General features: G+C 39.9%; 1 protein-coding gene across 1 annotated transcript in view; it reads left to right on the top strand.

The window, feature by feature from the left end:
• The window catches only part of PCSK5 (proprotein convertase subtilisin/kexin type 5), a 269,604-nt gene that overhangs the window by 163,388 nt on the left and 100,330 nt on the right, over positions 1–5,886 (top strand). The gene's annotated exons all lie outside the window — the stretch shown is intronic.

Below are 5,886 nucleotides of genomic sequence, written 5' to 3'. Positions count from 1 at the left end.
AAAGATAAGGGCCTCCATAGGACAACTCAGATCAGTTAGATGCCTGAAGTTGTTTATAACTGTATCACTTTTTCCCTCCAGAAAAATCAGCTATTGGGGGGTCACTTTTAAGTCAGGGGATGCAGAAATTAATCCACCAGGTCTATTACCAGCATTACCGGTCCAGCTATCTGCATAGACTTGGCTTATTGTTTAACTTCCTTTTGCTTCAAGTTACTGATCAGAATCTACTACATAGCACTACAGGGATAGTGTGAAGTCCGCTTAGTTAATTAATAATTTCTCTGCTTTGGGGTGAGGTTGGTATAGTTTTAGTTCAAAAATCACCATCATTATTAATAAATAATTTGCAAAACACTTTGTTATGACTTTCTGCATATTTGTGTATATCCTTCCTCTGCTGAAATCTGCCACAGCCCTGTGCTCACTCAGGAATTCATTTGAGTGTAAATATCCCTCTGGAGCGATGACACTTCTAAACAGACACAGCCGCTGTGCGAGACAGAACAAGAAGAACGTTCTGCACCATGTGTCTGATACACCTGACAGCACAGAAATGCTATCTTTGTGTCTCCTGCTAACGATCTGTCAGCATTTCCACTTACAGTGCTTTTGACTCATCTGTCATCATCTGTTCTGAGATGAAGCCTAGCATAGAGGCTCTCACCGAAAGGTGTTTTTATTGTTTGATAGGGTGAAATGACATTTGGCTGCTTTTGAGTTATCGAGGAATCCTAAATGTACCTCTAAGAGTAAATTTGCTCCTAATAGAGAAAATGAGTACATTTTCCTAAAAGGTGTTCCATGGTGCAAAATGGCTTTTTTTGTTTAAAGAGAATTTGCAAGCTGCCATGTTTTTCAATGGGTCTTTGTGCTTTTTGGAAAGAAAAATCCAACATAAAAAGACTATCACTAGTTAAAAAATGATAGCTTCTATTACTGTAGATGCTCCTTAGCCAAGTTTATTTCGGCAAACTTTTTTCTCCCTTCTAAATGCACATAATCCTCAGATTTATTCCATTCACATAAGCTGGCTCATTTCAAGCGATATAATTGAATGTCTTCAGTAGAGGCGTATATGATTTACAGCCAAATGCTGCTGCAGAGAAGCAGCAGCTTGTCTGTCTTAGCAATCATCAGCCAGCAGTAGTCAGGTTTTCTGTTTCTATTGCAACCCTGCTCCTTCAGAGGCAGAGAAGTAAACCAATCCTCATGGTCACTCTGCTGAGGTTTTCAGCAAGACTTACTGGTATTTTCTCTGACTCTGGGGAAAATGTCCCCATAGGCAGGGCACAGTAGATACCATGTGCTCTGAGGACTGCATTAACCTGGTTTACTCATACCTAAACAAGCTCTGAGAAGTAAATCGGGAACCCATTCAGGTCTTGCTGCAGGCAGGGGAGAACTTGGCATGGCTGTGCTGGGTGCACATGGGTGCTCACAGCTGACTGTGGACCGTGGTGTGGCTGAATCCCAAGACTAATGACCTCTGGCCAGAGGCTGCTAACACTAGTGAGAGGGGGAAGTATTTGGGTGGTATTTGCTGTCGCTACCTATAGAGTCTGACTCTGATGCCCCAAAAGTGTATTTCGCTCTTAGACCTTTTGTCGACCAATGTCTATGCTTAATAACCATATGTGTTTTAAATTCCTGAAGTAGATAAATACTGCCAGGATGTGAATGCAAATGTGATCTTGGATTTAATTCTTTAATGTTTTAAGATGGTGTGGTTTAGGGCTATTTTTCAAGTAGCTGCAAAGTCTCATAGCAGGTGATGCAGTGTCAGAGCTGCATAAAGAAACTATTCACAAAGGTACACTGGCTACTGGAGGTTTAGCTTCTACTAGCTGTCTTGCTAGTGTTCCTGGGCAATCTATATTTTATTTTATCAATGAATAGGAGCTTTTTGGCAGACAGAAAAAATGTAAAATCCAGAGGGTTGATCTCTTTTGTTAAATCTGTTATCAGGTAAATCCATGGTTAGTATATTATTGAAGAAATTATTTGTACTAATACAAAAAACAGAAATTGACATAAACACAACTGGAAGCTCAATAAAAGCAATTTTTAAAGTATTCTGTTAGCGCCTTTCTGAACACAAAAATGGTCAGAGGGCTGGAACAACTCTTCTATGAAGAAAGGCTGAGAGAGTTGGGGGTGTTCAGCCTGGAGAAGAGAAGGCTCTGGGGAGACCTTATTGTGACCTTTTGATACATAAAGGGGTGTTACAAGAAAGATGTAGAGAGACTTTTTACCAAGGCCTGTAGTGACAAGACAAGGGGCAATGGTTCTTGGAAATAACAAAGGAATTTTTTATGATGAGGGTGGTGAGACACCCGAACAGGTTGCTCAGGGAAGTTGTGAATGCCCCGTCATTGGAAGTGTTCGAGGTCAGGTTGGACAGGGCTTTGAGCTACTTGATCTAGTAAGATGTCCCTGCCCATGGCAGGGAGGTCAGACTAGATGATCTTTAAAGGTCCCTTCCAACCCAAACTATTCTGTGCTTCTATGATTCCATGGTATAGAGGCCCTTCAGTTTCTCATTGTGCATCTTTGTAGCTGCCACTTTTAAGACAAATCTATTGGGCAACTTTCTGTCCTTCAAATCCTTCTCTGGTGTGATGGTAAGAGTAAGAACCCAATCTTCTACCTTCCCTGCTGAGTCTTTAAAGAAACCTGGATTTAAGGGAATTCTGTGGGGAGGGAGGACTGAGTTCGCTGTTTGCTTTGTCTTTAAGTAGAAAAATTGAGGGGTTGGTTCTGTGTAAAATATAAAAATACAAATAATGTGCTTAATCTGAAAAGCATGAGGGAGTTGGTTTTACAAGCAAGAATAAAAAAGAATGTTCTTGCACGGTTGTGTTATTGGCTTGTAAAGCAGTTATGTGTTTCAGAAATCACATCCAGTTATCACAGATTACTGGTCATAGGTTGACATGAAACAGGAATATGGCTGAAACAAGATGAATTCTCATTCAAGATCAATGTTGTCTTAGTTAGGACATGACAAAACAAAATTAAAATAGTTTAAGCTGTGTGTCATCATAGCATTTCTCCTTTTTTGTCCCTTAATTTTCTTTAGACAATTGTCTTTCCTGGTTGAAGCATTTTGGTATACTAAGCAAACAACAGAAACTTAAAGTAATATAGAATTAGAGCTTTATATTTGCAAATAAAATATCAAATGTAAAATATTGGTGTAGGTTGGTTTGAAGTATTTATAGGATGAGAGTAACTCAAGAGTCTCACATCATCTAGTCTTGCTAAGCAACATTTAAGAAAACCACAGTATAAGAGGCATTTTAGAGTCCTATTTTGTCAGTTTCATTCTGGATGAGACTGGATCAAGATCCTAAAGTAGCATAAATGAACAAGTCATAATAATTTACATATCAAAGAGCTGAATCTAGTTTAGGAAAGCTGCATATACCTCATTTAACAAGCTGAAGTTATTATCATTTCTCTCCTTCTGATTTAGTATTTGATATGTGTATACAAAATATTTATATTTCCAACACTGCTTTCACAGTATAGAAAATTAAAGGCCAAAAATATAGTAGGGAGAAAATATTCTGCAATGCTTTTTGTCAGATGAGCAAAATAGCAAGGGGGGCTTAGCATCTAAGCTACTGATGAGATATCTTGATGACCGGCAATGAAACTGCAGCCTAACAAATCAAGTTTAGATGCACTGAGGCACTGGAAATGCTGTGTTTTCAGTGTCTGGGCCCAGTTTTCCTGGAGTCTGCATGATTCTGTGTTATGATTTATCAACACCAGCCTTTCATATTTCTCTTAGTCAAGTCAAGTGGGTTATACATGCTGACTTTAGATTTGGGGGTAGCTTTACATGCTCTTTGTATATAAATGAGAAAGTTATTGAATTTTCAATAGAAGTTTCAGACAAAAACAAAGGGATTATGAAAAAGCTGGGGAAGTCTATCCAGCAGCTGAGCAGGCCTTGATTTCATGGTGCGCTAATAGAGGAATTGCTCCAGGGATAAATAAATGGACTTTAGCCCTGAGAAATGTTATTTTCTTTAATGATAAGAAGAGTAAAGAGATCAGCTAAAACTCAATATTTACTTTGTGTTGCAGAAGGCAAGTTTTTCTCTGAAACTTGTCCTGCATCTGTAAAGCTCTCTGTATGCTCTGTGACTGTGCAGAAACATGAATGGATCAGTTTGCATTGTTGCATAAGTAGAGAGAGGATTCAAGGACAGCTCTGCCCATGGATACCTTGATCACAAGGAGATCATAATTTCCAGCCCTTCAGCTCAACAAGAGCAACAGTCTGCTCCTTAGTCACTAGCTTACATTGCACCAACCTCACATTCCTATTCTGCCTCTGAAAGGCAAATATATTCTTACTAAACAGCCCTGTACCCCCTCTGACACGCTCAATGATTCCTAGCAACAACCAAGCCCAGCAGCAATTCACAGCAGTGATAATGTAGAGCATGTAAGTGGGTACGTGCAAGGTCCTGGGGCATTTTGCACTTGCAGTCAGCTTATCTCACTCTGCAATCATCAGTACCTTTCAAATATTGCTTTGCTATCTGAGTTAGCAGAAGTGAGCTCAGTACCATTCGCATGCAAATCAGTGGCAGTTCCAGATGTTTCCCAGAAGACATTTATGGCCCCGTGTGGACCATTGAGGTAATTTTTAACCTATGTGAGAGGCACCCTGGCATAGAGTTCACAGCAGTACTAGCATACACACAGATGAAGGGGAGCAATTTAAGGCAGTAGGAAACAAAATCTGCTTTCTTCTCTAAGACACAGGAGATCAACTACTTTTGTTAACTCTGTGATTCTTTCCTAAATTGCTATTATTTAGTCTTTGAAAATTATGGGCCTCTGCTGGTACCTGCAGCTGCTAACCAAGGGCTTTGAAGTGCAAACATCGCAGACAGCCAAATGTCAGCTGCCTGGAAGCTTCCCACGTGGAAGGATTTAGGAGCGCCCCTGACTGTCAGGAAGTTTTCATTTCAATGGGAAGGCCTTTCAAGGAAAAAATGTACTTCTGTTTCAGCTGTGGAAAAAAAAGCCAGCACACATAGAACTTCTCACTCCCACTTCTGCTCTCATGCAAGAGAGTTTAAGCATTGAATCATGGACAATTAACACAACCACATAACCTTGGGTGGTAATTTTTTCCTCTGGATGAAAAATGAGCACAATTCTATCTTCCAAGTAATTTTTAGGGTAGGAAAGATAGAAAATTCACTCTCTAGATTTTATCTGTATTTTTAATGTGCATATTAGGGCAAAAAAATTTCTAGGGTGAAGTGGCTTAAAAGCCCCTTTAAGTTTCCATCAGAAGGTCACTGCCTGCTGGTGGCAATGTTAGGTGCTCTTCTGCCCTTATTTCTGGGTGAGAAAAGGTGAGTGGAGGAGAAATTTGGCTCTTCTTTGTGCTCAGTAGTTGGGCTGAACACACAGCATCTGACAGCTGGACATCCTGAGCGCTAACCCAATGCAGGTTGCTACCTGTCAGGAATTAAAAATGCATTTTCCATGGATTAGTTCAAAAGATTTTTCCATTCATGAAAATTCAACCCCTCACTGTTTAACTGTAGTACTATACAGAGTAACTGTGTACAGTTACAGACCATGTGAGTTAACACTCTTTTTCTTCCCACTGTTCTTCAGAGCAGGCAGAATGATTATTAATTAAAATTTTACATATCAGAGCAATGCATGCAGTGGAAGAACAGACAAATGACTTCACAGATAAATGTGCCCTCACCAGCAGATGCAGTTTTTGCAAGATGACATCTATGACCAAGGTGATTCCCATCACAGGAACCGTCTTCTCAGTACAAAGAGTTTCTCCATCTAAGCTTTCCTTGCCCTTTTTCTGGCTGCCTCTTCCCACATGTA

The sequence above is a fragment of the Pygoscelis adeliae genome, unplaced genomic scaffold, assembly GCF_000699105.1.
Source record: "Pygoscelis adeliae isolate BGI_AS28 unplaced genomic scaffold, ASM69910v1 Scaffold45, whole genome shotgun sequence".
Classification (NCBI taxonomy): domain Eukaryota; kingdom Metazoa; phylum Chordata; class Aves; order Sphenisciformes; family Spheniscidae; genus Pygoscelis; species Pygoscelis adeliae.
Note: the sequence above shows the minus strand (reverse complement) of the source record. Positions and strands in the feature narration are given on the sequence as shown.